This window comes from Lithobates pipiens, unplaced genomic scaffold (assembly GCF_037356315.1).
Source record: "Lithobates pipiens isolate NorthernLeopardFrog02 unplaced genomic scaffold, aLitPip1_a1.2 Scaffold_16, whole genome shotgun sequence".
In the NCBI taxonomy this organism is placed as follows: domain Eukaryota; kingdom Metazoa; phylum Chordata; class Amphibia; order Anura; family Ranidae; genus Lithobates; species Lithobates pipiens.
This window is the reverse complement of record NW_027507748.1, coordinates 645666945-645677576: the sequence shown is the minus strand read 5'-3', so window position 1 is coordinate 645677576 and position 10632 is coordinate 645666945.

The window sequence follows — 10632 nt, the reverse complement described above, 5'->3', positions numbered from 1 at the left end:
ACTGCACTGTCTCTGCCCCCCCCAATACTGCACTGTCTCTGCCCCCCCCAATACTGCACTGTCTCTGCCCCCCCCCAATACTGCACTGTCTCTGCCCCCCCCAATACTGCACTGTCTCTGCCCCCCCCAATACTGCACTGTCTCTGCCCCCCCAATACTGCACTGTCTCTGCCCCCCCCAATACTGCACTGTCTCTGCCCCCCCCAATACTGCACTGTCTCTGCCCCCCCCAATACTGCACTGTCTCTGCCCCCCCAATACTGCACTGTCTCTGCCCCCCCCAATACTGCACTGTCTCTGCCCCCCCCCAATACTGCACTGTCTCTGCCCCCCCCCAATACTGCACTGTCTCTGCCCCCCCCAATACTGCACTGTCCTCTGCCCCCCCCCAATACTGCACTGTCTCTGCCCCCCCCCAATACTGCACTGTCTCTGCCCCCCCCAATACTGCACTGTCTCTGCCCCCCCAATACTGCACTGTCTCTGCCCCCCCCCAATACTGCACTGTCTCTGCCCCCCCCCCAATACTGCACTGTCTCTGCCCCCCCCCCCAAAAACTGCACTGTCTCTGCCCCCCCCCCAATACTGCACTGTCTCTGCCCCCCCCCCAATACTGCACTGTCTCTGCCCCCCCCCCCAATACTGCACTGTCTCTGCCCCCCCCCAATACTGCACTGTCTCTGCCCCCCCCAATACTGCACTGTCTCTGCCCCCCCCCAATACTGCACTGTCTCTGCCCCCCCCAATACTGCACTGTCTCTGCCCCCCCCCAATACTGCACTGTCTCTGCCCCCCCCCCAATACTGCACTGTCTCTGCCCCCCCCAATACTGCACTGTCTCTGCCCCCCCCCAATACTGCACTGTCTCTGCCCCCCCCCCCAATACTGCACTGTCCTCTGCCTCCCCCCCAATACTGCACTGTCTCTGCCCCCCCCCCCCAATACTGCACTGTCTCTGCCCCCCCCCCAATACTGCACTGTCTCTGCCCCCCCAATACTGCACTGTCTCTGCCCCCCCCCAATACTGCACTGTCTCTGCCCCCCCCCCAATACTGCACTGTCTCTGCCCCCCCCCCAATACTGCACTGTCTCTGCCCCCCCCCAATACTGCACTGTCTCTGCCTCCCCCCCCAATACTGCACTGTCTCTGCCCCCCCCCCAATACTGCACTGTCTCTGCCCCCCCCCCCCCAATACTGCACTGTCTCTGCCCCCCCAATACTGCACTGTCTCTGCCCCCCCCCCCCCCCCCCCCCCAAGACTGCACTGTCTCTGCCCCCCCAATACTGCACTGTCACCACCCAATACTGTACTGCCTGACCAACCCGCCCCAATACTGCACTGCTTACCCAATACTGCACTGCACCCCCCCAACAATGCACTCCCTCGCCCCCCTCCCGATATAAGAGTACTGAGTCTGTGTGTCTGACCACCGACCTGACTGACTCCAGTGAGCGCACACTCCCGGGCGGCTCCTGTCATATCCAGGTGACAAGGAGAGGACATCGAGAACCGGGGAGGGCGGGGCTTTCATTCAAAGCTCGGTGTGCCCGATATGCACAAGAAGGTCTGGCTGCAGAATGGAGCTCCATGTTTGACAGGAAGCGTGTGGCCTCCACTCCACTTTTTTTTTTTGTTTAATGAACTTTAATGTAACAAACATTCAATAGATATTAGACACAGCGCGTGGAGGTGACGTGTTTCCTGTCACATCTGCATTTCCTGATGGTATATGGCTGCAGACTGGAACTCCACAGGAATCATGTGTCCTCCACAGAGTTTTATTTTAATCAACTTTAACCCTTTCACTCCCTTGCATTTACTACACACATGTTTAAGAACCAGGCATGTTTTTTAGATTCAGTATTTACAAGTTACAATCATTTTTTTTTGCTAGAAAATTACTTAGAAAAAATAGAAAAATATATATATATGTTTGGGGTTCTAACACCCCTAGAGAATAAAATGGCGGTCATTGCAATTCTTTCTGTCACACTGTATTTGTGCAGCGGTCTTACAAGCCCACTTTTTTTTTTAATTAAAAAATAAGACAGCCATAAAGTCAGCCCATTTTGTTTTATATTGTTAAAGATAATGTTACTTTGAGTAAATGGATACCCAACATGTCACGCTTCAAAATTGCACCCGCTCGTGGAATGGCGACAGACTTTTACCCTTAAAAACCTCCATAGGTGACGTTTAAAAATTTCTAAAGCTTACCAGTTTTGAGGTACAGAGGAGTTCTAGGGCTAGAATTATTGTTCTAACGATCGCGACAATACCTCACATGTGTGGGTGCTACTGTTTTCATATGCGGGCGCTACTCACGTATGCGTTCGCTTCTGCATGTGAGCTCGGCGGGATGGGGCGCTTTAAAAAAAAATTCTTATTTATTTAACTTTTTTTTTTTTTTTGACACTGTCCTTTAAAAAAAAAAATTGGGTCACTTTTATTCCCATTACAAGGAATGTAAACATCCCTTGTAATAGAGAAAAAACATGAGAGGACCTCTTAAATATGAGATCTGGGGTCAAAAAGTCCTCAGATCTCATATTTACACTAAAATGCAATAAAAGAAAAAAAAAAATATATGTCATTTGAAAAAAGAAAAAAAAGTCTCCTTTAAGAGCATTGGGCGGAAGTGACGTTTGATATCGCTTCCGCCAATCAATGCTATGGAGCCGAGTGGGGGCCATCTTTCCCTCATTCGGCAGCCAGCCAAGCAGGGGAAAGGACCCGATCGTCTCTGGTGGCTCCGGTAAGATGCAGAGACCAACAGAGCATGGCGGGAGAGGGGGGGGGCCCTCTCCCGCCACCGATAAAAGTGATGTTGCAGTGAATCCGCCACAAAGACCATTTTTATCTGAAAGTGGACCGGCCGCTGAAGAAGAGGATACCGGGGTTATGGCAGCTAGTTGCTGCTATAACAACGATATCCCTCTTCAAAATTACAGTGGGCAGTCCGTAAGTGGTTAAAAAAATCGTTTTAGGCTTGAAGGATTACATAAAACCCCCAAAATAATAAATATTTTCTAAAAGCAGACACCCTAGAGAATAAAATAGCGGTAGTTAAAATTTTTATGTCACATGATATTACCGCAAAGGTTTATGAATCGCAGCATTTCAGTAGAAAATAAAGTAAAGTGATTTTTAGGGCAAGCAAACACAAGAAATGACCCAATTTTTGGTAAAATATAAAAGCAGAGGTTGCACCGAGTAATTGGATACCCAACATGCCAAACCATAAATTTGTGTTCGCCTGTGAAATGGTGCCAAAGTTCAGTATCCTCTATTTTCTATAGACAAAGCTTCAAAAGCCCCCTTTAGGTCATCAGTTTAGCGTTACAGAGGAGGTCTGGTGCTAGAATTATCACTCTCACTCAGGCTTGCGTTGCCATATGTATCACAATAAACGCTCAAGCATAGACTCCCCAACGTTTGTGTTTACATTCATATGTGCTTATATGTGGGGGTTGGCAGGAGCCTCAAAATGTTTTTTGGGGGGGATTTATTGTGCTTTTTCTTGCTTAACCGCTTCCCGAATGCCTCACGCAGATATACGGCGGCAGAAGGGCACATACAGGCAGATAAACATACCTGTACGTTGCCCTTCAACAGGCGGCTCGCAACGTTCGCCAGGAGCTCTGTGACTGTGTTTGCGGGTCCCACAGACCCGATGTCCGTGGGGATACCCGCGATCGTCTCACGGTGAGGAAGAACAGGGAGATGCTAATGTAAACAAGCATCTCCCCGTTCTGCCTAATGACATTGTCACTGATCAGCTCTCCCTGTAATCAGGAGCACTAATCAGTGACCTGTCACACACAGCCCCTCCCCCCACAGTTAAAATCACTCCCTAGGACACACTGAACCCTACAGCGCCACCTAGTGGTTAACCCCTTCACTGCCAGTGACATTTTTACAGTAATCAATGTCATTTTGTTAGCATTGATCGCTGTATTAATGCCAATGGTCCCAAAAATGTGTCAAAATTGTCCGATGTGTCCACCATAATGTCGCAGTCATGATAAAAATCGTTGATCACCACCATTACTAGTAAAAAAAAAAAATTATCAATAAAAATGCCTTAAAACTATCCCCTATTTTGTAGAAGCTATAACTTTTGCGCAAACCAATCAATAAATGCTTGTTGTGTTTTTTTTTTTACCAAAAATATGTAGAAGAATACGTATCGACATAAGCTGAGGAACAAAACGTTTTTTATATATTTTTGGGGATATTTATTTTAGCAGAAAGTAAAAAAACGGAAAATTCTATACTCACCTTTCCGTAATTTTCCTTTCCTGACGCATCTTCATGGCACCACACACTGGGTTGTGACTCCGCCCCCACAACCTGACAGGATTGGTTAACTATAAATTTGAAGGGGAGGCCTCCCGCTGCATTCTCTGTAAATATCATCATAAATTAAACAAACGGGAGGGATTTGTGTGGTGCCATGAAGATGCGTCAGGAAAGGAAAATTACGGAAAGGTGAGTATAGAATTTTCCGTTTTCCTGACGCCTTCATGGCAGCACACACTGGGAAATAACTCGCCAGACGGGTGGGTAAATGCAAAATATATTTAATTCCTATAATGCCGAAGAGTTGGCTCTAATAACAGATCTACCAAACTCTGCCAAGGACAAAAGGGCAGAGTTCACTCTATAGTGAGAAATGAAAGTATGTTCAGAAGACCATGTAGCTGCCCTACAAATCGTCTCCGGAGAAACTCTGCAATATGCCGCCCAGGAAGTAGCCACTGCCCTAGTAGAATGAGCCCTGACGTCTTCTGGAATCGTCAAATGTTGCGTAGAATATGCCTTTTTAATGGCCCTCACCAACCAGGTCGCAATAGTGCGTGAGGAAGCTGGCATTCCGTGTCTAGTTCCATGAGGAATAACAAAGAGAGAGTCCGTTTTCCTAACAGAGGTTGTAGCTGACAGGTAGTTGGTGATGGTGGATTTAATGTCCAGCGGATGAGGATATCCCTGATCATCAGTGAAGGATGGAAGGACAATATCTTGGTTATAGTGAAAGGAAGAAGCCACTTTGGGTATAAAACGATCTGAGGGTCTAAGAACTACCCTGTCTGGAAAGAAAACCAGATAAGGCTCCGAAATAACCAAGGCTTGAATTTCCGACACTCTTTTGGCCGATGTTAGGCAATCAGAAAGGCAAGCTTCAAGGTCAGGTCCCATAGTGAAATAGATTCCACAGGAATAAATGGTGGACTAGAAAAAGCGTGGAGAACTACCGATAGATCCCATGCCGGAAACATAGGCTTCCTAGGAGGCTTTATCTTCAGACTAGCCTTAAGAAATTGGATGACCAGGGGATGAAAAGCCCATTTTGTGCCTGTTTTAGCCGAGAGAGCCGAAACCTGCACCTTGAGGGTGCTTGAACTGAGGCCTTTGTTAATTCCTGACTGAAGAAACTCCAGGACTTGAGCCTCTTCCATGCCTGGAACTTGCTCCCCTTGATCTGGTAGGGCTGCAAGAAAAGCAGCATCTTTAGCAGTCGGCACTCTTTTTCCCCTTCAATACTCACCTACGACTTTTGTAGAGCCTCTTACCTTTCTAGCTGTCGATGGTCTGCGTGGGCAGTGGACTCCATGAAAAAAGGTAGACAGAGTAGGCTGAAGGAAGAAGAAAAGAATTTTTCTTGCGATACCGATAATAAACAAATAATTAAAAAACATACATTTTTTTTTTTTTTTTAAAAAGGATTTTTTTTTTTTTTTGGAAACCTGTCCCTTTAAAAATTTAGCATCTGCAAAACAGGAGGTAGTATACATACACAAAGAACTATGCAGCTACAGTAGAAAAATAAGGAATATTCTTACCTTATCCAGTTGATAACCGAAATACAGGGCAGTATTTTGTAAACAGCAGCATGCAGAAGCATACAGCTGTGATTTTAAAAACGGGCGCCATAACGGCGCCGAATGACGCTCCGCGCATGCGCAGAACGGCTCGAGGATGCCGGCGCCATCTTGGAAGAGGGAAAAACCCTCTCTTCGGGGAGAAAAAACAAAACCAGATGCCAACAGACATGCGCAGAGCGGCGAGGACACTAGCGGCGGCCATGACAGCTGTCCTGGAGGACAGCAAGACCCAGCCACTCCTGCAAGAAAAGTAAGATAGGAGATATATACTTAAGCAGACAAACGAACAGGATACATAAAAAGGGAGCCCACTGCATAATAAAGGCTTATTTAAAGCCTATAAAAAAATCCATGAGAAGTCCCCTGAGACCACCAGAATGGGGATTCCCTCCATAGAGCTCATTTAGAGACTGTACAGGAGGGACTTCCAAACAGGAGAGGCTTGAACCTGCTGGGGTGAGGCGGTAAGAGGCTTATTCATCTGTAGGTATCTTTGAAACTCGAACGCTCCAACCTGTCAGGTGAGGATAAAAAAGAGAATGCAGCGGGAGGCCTCCCCTTCAAATTTATAGTTAACCAATCCTGTCAGGTTGTGGGGGCGGAGTCACAACCCAGTGTGTGCTGCCATGAAGGCGTCAGGAAATAGTGTTTTTTCAAAATTGTTGCTATTTTTTTGTTTATAGCACAAAAAATAAAAACTGTAGAGGTAATCAAATACCACCAAAAGAAAGCTCTATTTGTGGGGAAAAAAAGGACGTCAATTTTGTTTGGGAGTCACATCGCACGACCGCACAATTGTCAGTTAAAGTGATGCAGTGCCGAATCGCAAAAAATGCTCTGGTCAGGAAGGGGGTAAATTCTTCCATGGCTGAAGTGGTTAACCAACCACTTGACCTCTGGAAGATTTACCCCCTTTTATAACCAGGCCATTTTTTGCGATATGGTACTACATTACTTTAACTGACAATTGCGTGGTCATGCAACGCTGTACATCAATGAAATTTATGTCCTTTTGTTCCCACAAATAGAGCTTTCTTTTGGTGGTACTTGATGACCATTGGGTTTTTATTTTTTGCGCTATAAACAAAAAAAAACGCATATTGCAGCGGACAATTGGACACTACCTGACACATTTTTTTAAAACCATTGACACTAATACAGTGATCAGTGCTAAAAATATACACTATTGCTTTACTGACACTGACAGGGAAAGGGTTAACATCAGGGGCGATCAAAGGGTTAACTGTGTGCCTAAAATGTGCTGTGTGAGGTGTTTCTACCAAGGAATTGAAAGAAAAACATTGCTGCTGTCAGAAGAGATGTGTTTGTTTACACACACAAATCTCCCTTCGGTAATGTCCGGAACCAATTTTTGGGTGCGGGCACCCGCTGATTGGTTGGTGCTGCAGCCAATCACAGCACAGCCAGGGTGGGGGGGCGTGCGGGTGTGCTCCCTACCCTGGCGCTCAAATCGCGTACTATGTACTTGATCCAGCGCAGAGTGGCCGCCCTGTCGTAGTATATCTACTGGGTGGTCCGCAAGTGGTTACCTTGTTTTTTTTCTGTCACATAGGAGACAAAAGTCACCTATGTGTTCATTTTTTGTTGACAGGTTCTCTTTAATGAGACATGAAGGGTCTAAAAGACCTCCAATGTCTCCTCTGGGGTCCACTAAGGCCAGGCACCCCCTGTGGTGGTCTGTCAGTGGAGGAAGGAGGTGGTATTTGGGAGGGTTGGGATCTGTCAGTGGAGGGAGGGGGTAGTATTTGGGACCCCCAAATATTCCTTTAAATATCGTGTCGGGGGGGGGGGGGGGGGTGTCTATAGTATGCCTGTAAAGTGGTGCATTTTTCCAGTGTTTAGAACAGTACCACAACAAAATGAAATTTCTAAAGGAAAAATTGTCATTTAAAACTGATCTGTAATGAATTGTCGGGTCTCGGCAATATAGCTAAAACTCATTGAAAAAAAGAGCATGGGATCCCCCCCGTCCATTACCATGCCCCTTGGGTCTTTTATGAATATAAAGGGGAACCCCGAACCAAAATTAAAAAAAAATTGCGTGGGGGTCCCCCTAAAATCCATACCATGTCCTTTGGATCTGATATGGAAATTAAGGGGAACCCTGCGCCACAGCTTGGGGACAAGTCCTTTATAAAAAAATAAACGTATAAAAATGTCCCACAATGTCCATTTATTCTTTTTCTGAAAAAAACAAAAATCCGCAACCGACCCTCCTCTATGGGAGGCTCCTGCCATGTGAGGCTTCTTCGCTGATGACAGTTCTTATATAACTGAGGGCGGGGCCACCCGGTAACGCCACAGGGACTTCCCTATGACTTCCCCGTGGCGTCAGGGGGGGGCGGGTCACCCAGGCATGTCACCTTTTTTTACATTTTGACACTTTTTTTTGTGAAATGGTAGGGGTACTTGTACCCCGTTACCATTTCACACGGGGGGAGGCTGGGATCTGGGGTCCCCTTGTTAAATCTAGAGAGATCAAGGGGTTAAAAATGTGCCTAACTATGGGTAATGTGTGTACAGTATGTTGCTTTTTACTAGTGATCTCTCAATTTCTGACAGATCCCTACCTGTGTACAAGGCTAAATGTTGAATTTCAACACAGAGGTCTGGGCTGCGAATGTACACAGCCAATCAACATATCCCAGCCATGAATCATTGGTCAGGACTTGCTGACACATAATAATCTTTAATAATATTAATAATAATCAATATAATCACAGCAGGAGATGGCCTGGGGGGGAGGGGGGATCAGAAGGCAGCAACGTACCAGCATGTTGCTGTTGTCAGAGTATTGAAATAATGTGCTGGAAGCTTCTTGTTTGCAGCAATATGCTTTACTTTCATGGAGAAATTGCAGAACATATCTATTATCATCGAGACAGAAACTGAATACAAACAAGTGCACACTGAACATAGACAGAGCATCCTGTGATTACATTACCATAGATGGTACACTATAACACTGCAGTGCCACCTGCTGGATAGATAGGTATAATGCATACAGTATATAGTTCCCAGTATTAAGCAACTTTGCTGTTGTACTTCCAACACCCCTTCTCAACAGCATGTGCTTTGTCAAACTATATTCAGCTTCTTCTGGAAATAACTATGACATTCCTTCAACAAAGGCTTGGTGAATGCATCGGCAATCATCTCCTCTGATGGGCAGTATTGAATGTAAATAACACCTTGTTCTTGATTGTCCATCAGTAGGCGATTCTTGACATTGATGTGTTTAGTTCTAGGATTAACTCTTTCTGATTGTGTAAGCTTTATACATCCCTGGTTGTCTTCAAAAATGGGAATTGGTTTTGACATGTCTATCCCAATGTCCACAAAATTTTGATGAATCCATATTGTTTTTTGACATGCATGTGCTGCTAAAATGTACTCTGCTTTAGATAGAGCGACAGTTGTTTGCTTTCAACTAGACCAACTTATGGTTCCTTCTCCATACTGGAAGATGAGTCCACTTGTGGATTTGCGGTCTGTGCAGTCCCTGGCCCAATCAGCATCCACATATCCGACCAGTTTTGAATTGGATGTTGCTGGTAACTGTAACTTCATCTGAATTGATCCTTTGAGGTATCGTATCACTCTTTTTACTGCGTTCCAGTCACGCTGACAGGGAGCTGAGACTTTCCTGCATAGTATGCCCCCTGTTTGCTCTTGTCACAGTGGCAACATATAGATTTTCTGAGATTTGTTGAGACAATAACTTTCTTCTCTCTCTATTTGGATACCCAGATAGTAGCTAATCTTTCCTAGCTCTTTGATTTCAAATTTTACTTTCAGCTTGTAAACTATCTGATTATAATCCCCTTCTTGTTCAAAACAGGTTTATAATGTCATCAACATAGATAAGGTTGTATATCCATCTGTCTTCTTGATTCCTGAAGTAGCAACATCTTGAGAATCCCTCTCTGGTAATGGTAAGTACTCTGTTTACATCCCTGCAGATTGTTTAAGACCATAGATGTTCTTCTGAGGTTTACACACAAGGTTGCCTCCTTGCTCAAAACCTGGTGATTGCTCAATGTAGAGACCTTCCTTAACCACATGCTGACCAGCATACGACCATATATGTCGGCACAATGGCACGGCTGGACAAATGGGCATACAGGTACGTCCCCTTTAAATCATTGTGGGTGTGCGTGCGTCCGCTGCATATGCTGTGCCCACGGATCCTGCGGACTCGATGTCCGCTGGTGGTCCCCGCCCCTTATGACGTCACCGCCCGGGACATGCTGGGACTGTACCGTCACAAGGGGCGGGGTCACCGGGTGACATCACCCGGTGACCCTGCCCCATGCCTATATAAGTTGTTGCACACCGGGTACACAGTATTACAGCGGGAGAGAGCGTCATGTCAACATCAGAAGAACAGAAGAAGGAAGAAGAAGATGACGAAGGAGAAGACCGGGCCACCGCTAGCAAAAGAGTGGCAAAGGAACAGGAGATAGCGGAGGACCCCAGGAGAAGAATCAGAGAGCGGGAGAAGAGGCCGGAGAGTGGGAGAAGAACCAGAGAGCAGAAGAAGAACCGCAAAGAGGGGAGAAGTCGGAAGAGACTCTTGAAGTCGGAAGAAGACCCCTGGAGCTGCCTAATAAATTACTTTAAAAACCTGTCTAGTGTGTTTTTTTATTGACACTTTTTCCCCCAGGTGAATGGGCTGGGGTACGATGTACTCCATAATTATTCACATAGGGTGGGGGACCGGG